Source organism: Mobula hypostoma, chromosome 1 (genome assembly GCF_963921235.1).
Source record: "Mobula hypostoma chromosome 1, sMobHyp1.1, whole genome shotgun sequence".
NCBI lineage: Eukaryota > Metazoa > Chordata > Chondrichthyes > Myliobatiformes > Myliobatidae > Mobula > Mobula hypostoma.
The window spans coordinates 224,908,159-224,924,073 of record NC_086097.1 but is presented as its reverse complement, the minus strand read 5'-3'; the positions used below and the strand labels follow the sequence as shown (position 1 = coordinate 224,924,073).

At 42.1% G+C, this 15,915-nt stretch overlaps 1 protein-coding gene across 2 annotated transcripts in view; it reads right to left on the bottom strand.

Annotated features, from left to right (window-relative positions):
- The window catches only part of LOC134355428 (hepatocyte nuclear factor 4-gamma-like), a 179,799-nt gene that overhangs the window by 126,612 nt on the left and 37,272 nt on the right, over window positions 1-15,915 (bottom strand). The window lies entirely within an intron of this gene.

The following is a 15,915-nucleotide window of genomic DNA, read 5'->3' as shown; positions in this document are numbered from 1 at the left end:
TATCCCCTCCAATCAAAACAATCCAAGTCCTGCGGACTTGCAGAATTTCCTGACTTCTTCATCATGGGTCAGTAACTGCTAACTACCCAGTCCCAGATCTCTGTACCTCACCCACGTGGTCCGACTCGAGTCTCCCACTGAACAAAGAGACTTATCCTCGAGCCCACAACAGGGATGCCAATTCTGTTACAAGAATCACCTCTTGTAATAATGATCAGTGAGGCACAGGGAATCTGTAGCTACCAACAAGCAACTTTTATTGTTTCAACTAAGAGCACGTGGGTTCACAAGCTGTCTTTGTGTGCACCATACTAGAATTCCCTGACAGTCCATGAAGAGAAAAGGATATTACCCGGGAAAGGAATCTACACTGGCCAGGCATTCCTCATGGTCCCAATCTCCATGTGTCCGTGGGGTCCTCTGTATCCACGATGGTTGGTCTCTGGCTGCTGGAGAGTTATCACTCCTGAGTATTTGGAGCTCCTGAGTCTTATACGGTTCCTTATCAATTGAACCACTGGAACCCCACCCCTTTGGCTCAAAGTCACCTGACCTACCTGGGTCACCTTCTTACTAGTCATTGTCCAGGGCTATACATTGTTTCATGGCTCTGCCCACCCCAGCCTTGTGTATTTGTGTCTTTACACTCTGACTGGTCCAACCCAGTTAAATGAGGCAACCCAGACAGAGTCTAACGAGATTACCAATTGCAGGTCTGGCATTTTACAAAACAAGTAGCTACTCCTCTGAGAATGGTCTCAGGTATATTGCTCTGATTAGATTGTTCCAGAGCAAGGATCAGTTCCGAGTCCATGCCCCTTACGTAGCAAATGGCTATTTGTTTGAGAATGGTCTCAGGTTTAGCAGATCATTACCTGAAGCTTCCTGTGCCCCATTCATTTGCTCTGATTAGATTATCCAAGAGCAAGAAACTGTTCGAGTCCACAAAATGGGGAAACAAAGACAACTAGCTTGTCTGCTTCCCCTGTTCTTGATCAGACTGCAGTTTCTTCTGGCCAACAGTCAAATGGTTGACAATACCATTAGACATCAGGAGATCTAAAAGAAAGCTATGCAATGAGATGATATTTATAAAGTAATCATTTATTAGAATTTATTCCACAAATAATTTCCTCCAATTGTGTCTTCCTTTAAAATGTTCACACAATGGTCTACAGCCTGCTCTCCTCAGCAGAACAATCAAATCTCACATCCAGCTCTTAAAAAATTACATTCTCTACCATTGGAACATTAAACTATGCTTGCCTCAATTCTATATTCAACCTTAATCATAGATTTCACGGTCCACTGTACTGAGTTAAACAAATTCTCGAGAACTACATCAGCATTCTTTCCCATTCAATGTCTTCTCTGAAACATTTTTAAAAGATTAGCTTTATTTGTCACATGTACATCAAATGATAATGGCAAGGGTCACGCATCTTCTGAAGAAAAATTTGTCAAGAACAGTCATGTTCATGAGACCATGATTATTTATGTCATACGACATTGATGATGAAGACGACGACATCAAAACAAACAGCGTTTGTCAACAACCAACAGTGGCAGGGGACGTGCTGGGGGCAGCTTGCAAGTATCATCATGCTTGTAGTGCCAACACAGCTTGGCCCACAACTTACTAACCCGAATGCCTTTGGAACGTGAGAGAAATCAGAAACACACAGAGGAAGCCCACACAGTCACAGGGAAAATGTACAAACTCCTTATAGACAGCAGCAAGAATTGAGCCTCAATCACCGGCACTGTGAAGCATTACTCTAGTCCAGAAGTTCCCAACTTTTTTTATGCCACGAACCTCTACCGTTAACCAAGCATCCGCAGACTCTAGATTGGGAACACCTGCTCTAGTCACTATGCTACCATGCTATCCATCATCCTAATCTTAACAGATTTGCCTAATGCCTGCACATTTTTATCTTCATATCTTTTCCTACTGATACAATTCTTTTAGCAAAATATCCCAGACTGCACTCAACATCTCTATGTCTCGTGCACTGTCTGCTCTTGTCGCTACACTCTTCATTTCTCCCCCACCACAAGTCCTGGTTTTAGCTCCTTTAAATCAATCTCTTCAGTTGTATTTTTGGTCACCACCTCTAATTCTCCACTACTGTACCTGGGTCTCAGTCCTTTGATGTACAGAGCAATGACATACAAACAGTAATTGAGCAGCACGAGGCTCAGCTCAATGGGAATGAACGTCAGCTGACTATTTTGCATCATTCTTTATAAGTGAGGCTGGGTTCAACAAAGAAGGATCTGAAATAACTAACTGTAAAAAGGAGTTAGACCTGAAAATAAAATATCTGAACACTCAGCATTAACCAAAAGGCCAGATATACTATTTCAGTGCTTTTTTTCTTGTAATTTGCACAATACAATTCACAGTGAAACGGGTGTGAATCTTACAAATGGGTGTGCATCCTTGGCTTTTAAGAGGAGATGGGCAAATGTTATAATCAAATGCTTTACCTCTCCAGCAACGTGCTATAGAGAGCAGGTTAAAATGGCAGCCAGGTTCTTCTCATTGTATTGCCAACCACACCCACAACCATTTTAACGGAGGGATTTTTTTGCAGTGTCAGAACCTGTCTGTCAGCAATACCTTCTGGTCTATTGAAAATATTAGGAATATTAGTCTTGTGTTATGAAATGTTTAGCAAGATCCCACCTAAACATAATGTATACAATCTATTAAAAAGTAACCCCAATGCATTTCTAGTTACCCAGGAACAAATGCCACGTTGAAACTTCAGTAAGTTCAATGCAATAAAAAAATTCTTATTCCCTCATTTATTTACTATGCTTCTTAATTGCCAAGACCTTCGTACCTGGTGATACCTGGAGCAGCCAGCATCTCTGCCAATAAGCCTTAGCATTTTGAGATTCCAATGTCATTGCTAACAAGGAGTGAGAACTCTGTTCAAACAAAAATTCAAAAAGGTGTGGTATGGTGTAAAAGTTTACTAGCCTCCACCAGCCAATTTCACAAGCTAATTGCAAAGAACTGACTGCACATATTTTAGTTAGCAAACCTAGGCAAAGATGTTCAGCTCTTAGTTGAAATTTAATGAGAGATGAGACTAAATGATGTAGGAGCTGACATTATTCTTTTTGGCTAGATTTTGTTCCATCAAACATTCCCACTCATTAAATTTAATTAATTTATAGCTTTGCAGTAGATTTAATTACAATGTTTTCTAATGCTCATTCATTCTTTCAAGAAACAATTAATTGCTACCAAAAAGGACCAAAAAACAGTAAGTCTTTATTCTGGAATCTCCCAAAGCACTTCATACAAATGTTTCTTCAACTATGAAATGATGAATGGCTAGAACTTTCACCAAAGAACCAGATCGTTTAACTAATGCTCAGGAAATATATCATAGAAGTGACAGATTCACCCTATTATGTATTTATTGAGATACAGCACAGAATAGGCCCTTCCAGTCCTTCGAGCCGTACCACCCAGTGATCCCCTGACCTAATCCTAGCCTAATCATGACACAATTTACAGTGAACAATTAACTAACCAACTGGTAAGCCTTTGGACTGTGGGAAGAAGCCAGAGTACTTGGAGGAAACCTACGCAGTCCACAGTACTAGCTTCCGCATATTTTCTTCATAGGCAAATCAGACTGAAAGGAAGCTCCTTTCAACTACCATCAGACATGAGTGCAATTCCATAAAAGTATCTCTCAATGTTTTAAGCTTAACTAGAAAATATTTTGAAGAGTTCCAATGAAGCACAAGGCATCTTCTAGAGTGGACAGGGCGAGCATCCTTTGTCATCTCTGGTGCAATATCACATTTAAATTATATTAGTCTATGGCTTCCCTCTCAAAAACACCTAGAACAATGCAATTTTTGGAAACTTGGTCTGTGTCCAAAAAACATTTTCCATCTACGAACAGTGAGAAGTGGAAGGAGAGTAACCAAACTATAGCAGCTAACTCTGCAGTTAAGAGGCTGTAACCTTGAGTAGCTCTGCATACATGTTGATAACTGGGATATATGTTATTGTTATTGCCCTGAAAGCAAGAGGCTTTTCAACAAACACTGATAACTTATCTGTTTTGGTGCTGGGAAGGTTCCACCTCATGCTTAGCAGTTCTATTCACGCATGTTGTAAAAATTTCTGTCTCTCAATTTACACAAGCAATAAATTTGATTGAAATGCAAAAAGGACTAAAATGTTGCACTTTATTGTATGTTGAATGAATATCCAACTGCAAAATGTATGCTTCTTAAATCAATCCTGAAATTATTCTGAGGTTTTAAAAGTATCACATCAAGGAACTCAACTTCTTTTCAGTCCTCAAGAAGTTAAAAGTTCAGCAAATATTTAGATTGAGTTAAGCTGCATTTCATTGGTTCTATGTTATAAAATTCATTTTTCAGTATAAATTTATACTGAATGAGTGACATTGGCCTAGGAGTTTAATTGCACTGATCATATTCATAATCTTAGAAACTTACACCATAAAGATTGAATTCTGGAATATTTTACCTTTCAAAATAAAATCTTACAGTTTATTATTTAAATTTACAATTATAACATAGAACTTACATGACAGTACAGGCCCTTTGACCCACAATGTTGTGCCAACCATTTAAACTTACTCTAAGATCAACCTAACACTCCCCTACAACACAGCTCTCCATTTTTCTATTATCTATATGCCTATCTAAAAATTAAAAATTCATTTGCCTCTAGCACCACCCCTGCAAGGATATTCCACACGCTCACGACTCTGTTAAAAAAGAGCATACCTCTGAAACCTTTCCCCCCCCCCCGCCTTTACCTTCACCAATCACCTTAAAATTATGCCCCCTATCAGCTATTTCCACCCTGGGAAAATGTCTCTGGCTACCCACTTCATTTTGCCTCTATTCACCTTGTACACCCTTATCTAGTCACTTCTCATCCTTCTTCCCCCAAGAGAGATAAACTCTAGCTCTATCCTCATATGATATGACCTCTAATCCAGGCATCATTCTGGTAAATCTCCTCAGCACCCTCTCTAAACCTTCCATATCCTTCCTATAATGAAGCAACCAGAAATGAACACAATAATCCATTGGTCCAACCAGGGCTGTGTCAAGTTGCAACATTACCTCACGACTCTTGAAACTCAGCCTCCCAACTAATGAAGGCTAACGCACTATACACCTTCTTAAAAACCCTATCAACCTGCATGCCAACTTTGAGGGATCTATGGACATCAACCCCAAGATCCTTCTGTTCCAACCCACTGCTAAGAATCCAGGCATTAGTCATACTTTATTGATCCCGGGAGAAGTTGGTTTTTGTTACAGTTGCACCATAAATAATAAATAGTAATAAAACCATAAATAGTTAAATAGTAATATGTAAATTATACCAGGAAATAAGTCCAGGACCAACCTATTGGCTCAGGATGTCTGACCCTCCAAGGGAGGAGTTGGAAAGTTTGATGGCCACAGGCAGGAATGACTTCCTATGACGCTCTGTGTTGCATTAATCCAGCAATCTGTGTTCAAGTCCGACCTTCCAAAGTGTATCACTTCACATTTTCTGGGTTGAACACCATTTGCCACTTCTCATCCGGCTCTGCATCTTGTCGAAGTCCTGTTGCAAACTACTATACCCTTCAACACTATCTACGTGTCAATTGCGAACTTTTTCACACCGTCCTGATTAAGCTGAATACTTGTTCGCTGCAGCTCCATTGCTACTGAGGTATCTCAACAAGAGAACTATTCCTGAAACACAGGAATGTTTACAGGCTGGACAGCTATAACCAGCTCAGCACTCCATGCAAATCTAAATCTCGTATCTGCAAACTCCTAATACGGTGTCAGTGGATTATAATCTGAGGACGTGAAAAATCAAAGCTCATTTTTCTGTTCAACATCTTTGGCATAGATACCATTTGTTGTACTTGCTCTGGGACATGGTTGTTTGTTGTAGGTGATCAAATTATCACTGCAGTGGTCTTCTGCCTGCTCTGGACCTCATTGCTAACTGCTGACGGGACATCAACCATCTCGACTTCACCACACCTTGTTCCCATTCCAACCTTACTCCTTCCGAACGCTCTGCTCTCCACTCCCTCTGCACTAATCCTAACCTTACTATTAAACCCGCTGATAAAGGGGGTGCTGTTGTAGTCTGGCGTACTGACCTCTACCTTGCCGAGGCACAGCGACAACTCGCGGATACCTCCTCTTATTTACCCCTTGATCCTGACCCCACTAAGGAGCACCAGGCCATTGTCTCCCACACCATCTCCGACTTTATCCGCTCAGGGGATCTCCCATCCACTGCTACCAACCTTTTAGTTCCCACACCTCGCACTTCCCGTTTCTACCTCCTACTCAAGATCCACAAACCTGCCTGTCCTGGCCGACCTATTGTCTCAGCTTGCTCCTGCCCCACCAAACTCGTTTCTGCATACCTCGACACGGTTTTATTCTCCCTTGTTCAATCCCTTCCTACCTATGTTCGTGACACTTCTCACGCTCTTTAACTTTTCGATGATTTTAAGTTCCCTGGCCCCTACCACTTTATTTTCACCATGGATGTCCAGTCCCTATATACTTCCATCCCCCATCAGGAAGGTCTCAAAGCTCTACGCTTCTTTTTGGATTCCAGACCTAATCAGTTCCCCTCTACCACCACTCTGCTCTGTCTAGCGGAATTAGTCCTTACTCTTAATAATTTCTCCTTTGGCTCCTCCCACTTCCTCCAAACTAAAGGTGTAGCTATGGGCACCCGTATGGGTCCTAGCTATGCCTGCCTTTTTGTTGGCTTTGTGGAACAATCTATGTTCCGTGCCTATTCTGGTCTCTGTCCCCCACTTTTCCTTCGCTACATCGATGACTGCATTGGCGCTGCTTCCTGCAGGCATGCAGAACTCGTTGACTTTATTAACTTTGCCTCCAACTTTCACCCTGCCCTCAAGTTTACCTGGTCCATTTTCGACACCTCCCTCCCCTTTCTAGATCTTTCTGTCTCTATCTCTGGAGACAGCTTATCCACTGATGTCTACTATAAGCCTACTGACTCTCACAGCTATCTGGACTATTCCTCTTCTCACCCTGTCTCTTGCAAAAATGCCACCCCCTTCTCGCAATTCCTCCGTCTCCACCGCATCTGCTCTCAGGATGAGGCTTTTCATTCCAGGACGAGGGAGATGTCCTCCCTTTTTTTTAATATTATAAAGAAAGGGGCTTCCCTTCCTCCACCATCAACTCTGCTCTCAAACGCATCTCCCCCATTTCACGCACATCTGCTCTCACTCCATCCTCCCGCCACCCCACTAGGAATAGGGTTCCCCGGTCCTCACCTACCACCCCACCAGCCTCCGGGTGCAACATATTATTCTCTGTAACTTCCGCCACCTCCAACAGGATCCCACCACTAAGCACATCTTTCCCTCCTCCCCCCCTCTCTGCTTTCCGCAGGGATTGCTCCCTATGTGACTCCCTTATCCATTCGTTTCCCCCCCCATCCCTCCCCACTGATCTCCCTCCTGGCACTTATCCTTGTAAGTGGAACAAGTGTTACACATGCCCTTACACTTCCTCCCTTACCACCATTCAGGGCCCCAGACAGTCCTTCCAGGTGAGGCAACACTTCACCTGTGAGTCGGCTGGGGTGATATACTGCGTCCGGTGCTCCCGATGTGGCCTTCTATATATTGGCGAGACCCAACACAGACTGGGAGACTGCTTTGCCGAACACCTACGCTCTGTCTGCCAGAGAAAGCAGGATCTCCCAGAGGCCATACATTTTAATTCCACATCCCATTCCCATTCTGACATGTCTATCCACGGCCTCCTCTACTGTAGAGATGAAGCCACACTCAGGTTGGAGAAACAACACCTTATTTTCCTTCTGGGTAGCCTCCAACCTGATGGCATGAACATTGACTTCTCTAACTTCCGCTAATGCCCCACCTCCCCCTCATACCCCATCCGTCATTTATTTTTATACACATTCTTTCTCTCACTCTCCTTTTTCTCCTTCTATCCCTCTGACTATACCCCTTGCCCAACCTCTGGGTTCCCCCTCCCCTTGTCTTTCTCCCTGAGCCTCCTGTCCCATGATCCTCTCATATCCCCTTTGCCAATCACCTGTCCAGCTCTTGGCTCCATCCCTCCCCCTCCTGTCTCCTCCTATCATTTTGGATCTCCCCCTCCCCCTCCCACTTTCAAATCTCTTACTAACTCTTCCTTCAGTTAGTCCTGATGAAGGGTCTCGGCCCAAAACGTCGACTGTACCTCTTCCTAGAGATGCTGCCTGGCCTGCTGCGTTCACCAGCATCTGTGATGTGTGTTGCGTAAACTGATGTACCATGGTCTAACCTTGAGGTAATTTACAGTAGCCGATTAAACTTACCAGCAAATGTTAGGGCTATAGGAGTTAACTGGAGCATTTGGAATTAAAATGCCATGTGGTCATAGAGAGAATGTGCAAACTCTGCACTGGCAGCATTGAAAGTCAAAATTGTACTCCGATCCCTGGAACTGTGAGGGGAAGCTTGGAGAACCGTGCAATAATTCCCACTGATGCCACAACTATGATGGGTCACAGTTTGGATTTGGTCTCCAAATGAAAACTGCAGATGCTGAAATGTTAACTCTGTTTTCAAAGTTCAAAAAGTTCAAATTTCAAAGTACACCATTAAAGTATGTGTACCTTATACAACCTTGAAATTCGTCTCCTAACAGGCAGCCATGAAACAAAGAAATCCAAAAGGAAACCATAAAAAAGATTGTCAAACACCCAGGGGAAAAAAAAACACAAATCATGCAAACAATAAATGCAAGCAAATAGTGTTCTGAACTGAAGTCCACACAGAGTCTGTCCACAGTGCAGATTGGAGTGGTGAGCTGTACAAACCCCACTGCCTCGATTCAGCCTGTACCCAACCTTTCCAATTCAGCCAGGAGCCTAAGTCATCATCCAATCATCAGGTTCAATCGTTTCATTATGCTCTGGGGCCTGGACCCTGCTGCCTCGATTTGGCCTGGACCCAATCTTCCTAAACAGCCTGGCACTTAAATTGATTAAATCCTGAGTCTTTTTTTTTAAAAAACAGATCCTCTCTGCTGGAAATGTTCAGCAGGTCAGTTTTGTCTTTTATTTTTATTTTTCAAATGTAGTTTGACTATTCTTGGAGAAATTTGAAATAATTCCATTCACTTTCTGAGAACAGGAGAGAAATTATCAGATGAGCTGTATCTGCACACAACCTAGCAACCTGACCAGTTACAAGCTGAAACTTAAAGGTATTGGTTCTCTGCCATCTGCCCCAAGGCAGGTAAATGGAAGACTGAACGAAGCTGATAGCAACAGACTCCTCATTTTCTCTTTTTTTTTTAAAAATCAAGTATGGCTTACATCTTTCTAAGTTTCTCTTCAAAATGGGCACACAGAAGGAAAGAGATATACTGTTCAAAGAGTAAATTGTTGGAGAAAGAACAAATTGCTGGAGAAAGTGCCTAAAATCATTGGAATTATAACATAACACTCTCCACTTGCCTGGATAAGTGCAGCTTCAGCAACATACAGGAAGTTCAATCTCATATGGGACATAACAGGTCACATGATTAGCACCCCATTTAGAATCAGAATCAGGTTTATTATCACCGGCATGTGATGTGAAATTTGTTAACTCAGCAGCAGCAGTTCAATGCAATACATTATCTAGCAGTGAGAGAAAAAAAAATACATAAAATAAAAAAGTAATAAACAAGTATATCAATTACATATATTGAATAGATTTTTGAAAATGTGCAACAGAAATACTATATATTAAAAATGTGAGGTAGCACCTAAAGCTTCAACGTCCATTTAAGAATCGGATAGCAGAGGGGAAGAAGCTGTTCCTGAATCACTGAGTGTGTGCCTTCAGGCTTCTGTATCTCCTAACTCATGGTAACAGTGAGAAAAGGGCATGCCCTGGGTGCTGGGGGTATAACCATTCACTCACTCTACCAATGGCGCACAGTAGAACTAGTCTGCACCGTTTACATGATGTACTGCAGCAACTTACCAAGTCTCCTTAGATAGCATTTTATAAACATACGACACTACCAACTACAGCTACAAGAACAGCAAAGACATGGGAACACTATCACCTAAAAAGTGTGCTTCAAACCATTCACAATCCTGACAAAGTTCAAAGTAAATTTATTATCAAAGTACATACATGTCACCATATACAACCCTGACATGCCTTTTCTTGCAGGCATTCACAGAAAATAGAGAAATACAATAAAATCAATGAAAAACTACACACAAAGATTGACAGACACTGTGCAAAAGGCAGCAATGTGCAAAAATCAATAAAGTGTGAGGTTACAGAAACCTGCACCTCACACTTTGTTAACCTGCCCCCTGACCTTCCCTGTTCTATCAAAACCAGAATCAGTAGACCTCTGTTCTTACTTCTCCTCCTTAAGTAACTCCCTCTTTCCGGCTCCAATATGATGCTAAAACAAGCATCTTCTCACACCTCCCCCCAGTCTTCCCTTGCAAACATCCCAAAGGCTCAATTCCCTCCACATCATCCAACGAGTTGGGTCTCCTTCTAGTTTGTATGTTGTACATGGGGGTGTAGGGGGCTCTGGATAGAGGTAGTACCTTTGCTGCCTGGAAGCTACACTCTACCTCATAGGGTGGACGAGCATCACCGGTCCTCATCCAATTCCTAAATCTCTCTCACCTGCCTCCACGTGGCACACCGCTTCAGCTGGCGAGCTAAACAACGTGGGGTGGTGGTGTTAACACGACACCACCGGACAAAGGACCTCGTTGGCGAAGTCACCGGCCGGGGTAGATGCGTTCCTCGAAGAACTACGACACCACGTGTTCGAGACCAGGGTGTGTCAGCGAATTGGAGGATATTTGCCTGGAGAGGGATAGGCGTTGCCAGACCTCATCATCCCAAGACACAAGAAAGTGCCCCTATGACCCACATGCGAGTTATAGGACCTGAACTGAACATTGCCATGTCCACATCATACGATGACAATTACTTCGCTACTCATGACACTTTTCCCAAGAAGGCATCCTCCCTACTGAGGCCTCAAACTCTTCCTTCCACATGAAGCAGTGATTCATCTGATAGAGACCGATTCATTTGCTATACATTTATTGGCTGCCCTGTGATATCTGAGCCAAGTACATGAGGACACCAACCACCCAGCCAACACACTTTTTGTCCCTCTTCCCTCGGGGAGAAGGATCAGGAGCTTGAAGACTCATACAGCCAAATTTGGGAACAGCTTCTTTCCAACTGCTGAACGGATCCTGACACGGATCTGGGCCGTACCCTCCAAATATCCAGACTTGCCTCTCGTTTTTTTTGCACTACCTTACTTTCCCTTTTCTATTTTCTATGATTTATAATTTAAATTTTTAATATTTACTATCGATTTGTACTGCAGGAAGCACGAAGCACAGAATCAAATATCACTGTGATGATTGTACGCTCTAGAATCAATTGTTTGGTGAAAGTATTCTTTCTCCATGTCTGAGACATCTGAAGTTTATTTCACTGAGTGTGGGAGGGAAGACCAACCAAATGCTTCTCACACTTTGTCCTCACAAATTTATTATTCCAATACAGAATACAGTTGCAGTATGGAATGTCAAGCCAAGGCTAAAGGGAATAGACAGCTCTGGCAAATGTTAAGTTAACAAGCAATTAAGATTTTGCTGATCCCACTGTTTCATAAGACACAGTAATGCACCATCTCTAGCTTTGATTTTGCATCACTTTACATGTTACTTAACAAATAAAATCAAATGCTCCTGATTGCCCTGTAGCTGTGTAAATCAGGATAAGAGAGCTTATCTTGCATCATTCCAGCATTTCATATTTCCAATAGTGTGCAGTGTCCAAATTATACTAGTAATACACGAGATTGCACAACCATTTAAGATCATGTTCCACATAGCTCACATGACACCTGAAATAAAATAACTACATACTGTAATCAAAACTTCATTTTATCTTCAAAAGCTAATATCAATTATGAGATTAATCAAAATACTTGGGACTAATGAATACAAATCAAGTCACAAGAAGTTTATTTAAAACTGACATTTGCTTGCAAGGTATGGAAGATGGTGGTAAACAAGGCAATAAAATTTCTCATTAGGCAATAAACTTAATCATCAGCTATCATAGGTTTTAACAACCATCCCCTCAAGACACACCAAAACAGATAATGGCAAGTATCCAGGAAACTGGGCACAAATCTCCACACTGAAAATACAGTAACTGAGTGTACGTACGCTAAGGAAGCTCTTCTTATTGTTGACCAGATGTTCTTGACGCAGGGAAAACTGAAAAGATCTCAAAGATGAAAATGATATCTATTTTCACTTATTATAAATGGTTTAGTTTACACTAAAACCAATTCCATACAGCAACTTTAATAGTATATAGTAGAGATTCACCATGATCCATCTGCTGTAATATACATATCATCCATTCACTGCCAATTAAGTCTGATATCAGATTTTATCACAAATATAATAACTTCTGCAAAAATTTGCCCACATTCAAACTCACAATGCAAACTGTTTCCATGAACCTGTCATACTGTAATTGTCCTCTCCCCCTAGTGGCTGGTGCTGCTGCTATAGTTTGGCATTACACCTTTCACAGCAGCTCCAGTGCTTGAATGGCAAGGAAACTCTCTTATAAAGACAACTCCCTTTGTCCAAACAACAGTAAAGCAGCAAAAATGTCCCAAGCCATTAAACAAGAACAAGGCTTCCAGACAAACCAAACACAAACTGTCTACTGCACAATGCAGGCTTAATTTTCCTTTTTTGATTAGAAATTCCGAGTCACAGCACTTATCAACAAAACGTAGTGCCAAATCTCTATATTCCAATTATATATTTCTGTTTCCATTTTCACTTATTGCAATTTAAAATGTGAAGTTGTGAAATAAATTCTTTCACAAAACACAATCAGAAGCATTTTAGAATTCAAAGAATGGCCTGAAATTGACAAAGTGAATGAAAGCAAATTAGTAAAAAAAGAAATGAACCTTAAGCATTTCTACACGCATGCAAAATGGTAAAGATGAACAAGAGCTTGCGAGACCCTTATACACAGAAATGGAGGTGTTTATAGTGGCAGAATAAGAAAATAGGATTAAAACCATCTCAGAAATACTAGAAAAGTAATACGAATGAGGAATTATAAAAACTAGCGGGTAAAAAAGTAGTTAACAAAGGAAAAAACGATAAGGACTCATTAGATTCCAGAATGGCTCCAGAGAACTGGAAAATTGTAAATGTCATTCCACTCTTTAAGGTAGGGAGGGAGGCAGAAGAAAGGAAATTACAGGTCAGTCAGCCTGATATCAATGGTTGGGAAGATGTTGGAGTCTGTTCAGGGTGTTGTTTCAGGTTGTGGGTGCATGATAAAGCAGGCCAAAGTCAGCATGATTTCCTCAAGGGATAACCTTGCCTGAGGAATCTGTTGGATCTCTTTGAGGAAATAACAGGCAGGGTAGATAAAGTCAATGGATATTGTTCACTTGGATTTTCAGAAAGCTTTTGACAAGGCACTACACACAAGGCTGCATAACAAGATACCCTGGTATTACAGGAAAGATACTAGCATGGATAGAAGTTTGACTGACTGGCAGGAGACAAATGTTGGGAATGGGAGGGGTGCTATTCTGACAGCAACGTTCCACAGGGGTCTGTACTGGGATCACTTCTTTTCACATTATAAGACCATAAGACATAGGAACAGAATTAGACCATCTGGCCCATCTAGTCTGCTCCGCCATTCAATCATGGCTGATCTTTTTTCCATCTCCTCTTCAACCCCATTTATCAGCCTTCTCCCCATAATTTTTGATGTCATGTCCAATCAAGAACCTATCAATCTCTGCCTTAAATGGACCTGGCCTCCACAGCTGCATGTGGCAACAAATTCCACAAATCCACCACCCTTTGTCTAAAGAAATGTCTCCGTATCTCCGTTTTGAAAGGGCACCCTTCTATCCTGAGGCTGTGCCCTCTTCTCCTAGACTCTCCCACCGTGCAAAATATCCTTGCCACATCTACTTTGTCTAGGCCTTTCAACATTTGAAAGGTTTCAATGAGATCCCCCCCCCTCATCTTTCTGAATTCCAGTGAGTACAGAGCCATCAAATGTTCTGCGTATGATAACCCTTTCATTCCTGGAATCATCCTTGTGAACCACCTCTGGAATCTCTCCAATGCCAGCACATCTTTTCCAAGATGAGGGGTCCAAAACTGTTCACAATACTCAAGGTGAGGCATCACCAGTGCCTTATGAAGCCTCAGCATCACCTCTTTGCTCTTGTATTCTAGACCTTGTATGAGAAAGACTTGGAGCATGGAATTTTTGGCCTTGTGGCCAAGTTTGCAGAAGGTACAAAGCTAGGTGGAGGTGCAGGTAGTGTTGAGGAAGAAGAATCTGTAGGAGGATGTAGGCAGTCTGGGGGAAATGGGCAAAGAAGTGGCAGATGGAATGCCATGTAGGGAAGTGCATGGTCATGCACTTTGTTAGAGGGAATAAATGTGTAAACAATTTTATAAGCAGGGAGAAGAGTCAAAAATCAGAGTTGCAAAAGTTCTTGGAAGACCTTGTGCAAGATTCCCTAAACACTAACTTGCAGGCTGAGTCAGTAGTAAGGAAGGAAAATGCAATGTTAGCACTCATTTCAAGAGGAATAGAATATAAGAGCAAGGATGTAATGATGAGGCTTTAAGGTATTGGTCAGACCACACTTGGAGCATTGTGGCCTAATTCTGCTTCTATGCCTTAAGACCAAGAACCTGATAATCTACAGCCACAAGTGTTAAATAAGTGGCTATAATGATCACGGATGTTCTAGTTACCATCTTCGAAATTATTCACATCTGGAATATTTCCTGCAGAATAGAGAGTGACAAGCAAAGTGCCCTCAAAGAAATGGGCAAGAAAGCAGAAATCTACTGACTCGTTAGCCTAACATTGGTACTTGGGAGAATGCTGGAATCTATATATGGTTCCACATGAGACACTGGTTGCAGGCACATGACAATAAGATTAAACGTACATTGAGAATTAATTAACAAATAGAAAACACCCACCTTTTTATTATATACTGGCTACCTCCCTCGTTCTTTCTACTCCAGATGAAGGGACTCAAGCCAACATGTTTAAAATTCATTTCCCTCCATAGATGCTGCCTGACTCACTGAGTACCTCCATCACTGAGTGTTGCATAGGAATAAACAGGTACACTTCAAGTTGGAAGGTTGTGATTAGTGGACCCCAGCTAGTCACCATTTACTTTAATGATTTGGCTGTAGGACCACACATGATATTTCTAAGTTTGCTGTTGATAGCAAATTTAAGGCTGATTTGTACTTCTGCGTCAAATCGACGCCGTAGGTACGGCATAGCCACAAACCCTACGCAGTGCCTACACCGATCCCTATGCCGTAGCCTGATGTGCACCTCTCCCAAAATGTAACTACGCGTCGCGGCAACGCAGACCGCAACAAATGTGATTGGTCCGCTTGGTAGCATCGCATATCCTCCTACGCTGCAAATAGCTTCCCATTGGGCGACTGAAGGGCAGGGAAGGCACTCTGGCTGCAATGCTTTCCATAAAGCTTTACAGACCTCCGAAATTATAGAGGACACGTTTTGCTTTTATTGGAAAAAGACATTCCCTTCAAACTTGTTTACCCGAGAAAGACTACCATGACTATGAAGCCTTGCACAGGCAGGTGTGTGTGCATGCGTGACGTGCGCAAATTGCAGAGCGACGCAGACACACCAAGGCACAAGTATAAATGCTCACAACGGCGTTGCCCACTTGAGTAGGGTACGGCACAAGCTTGACGCA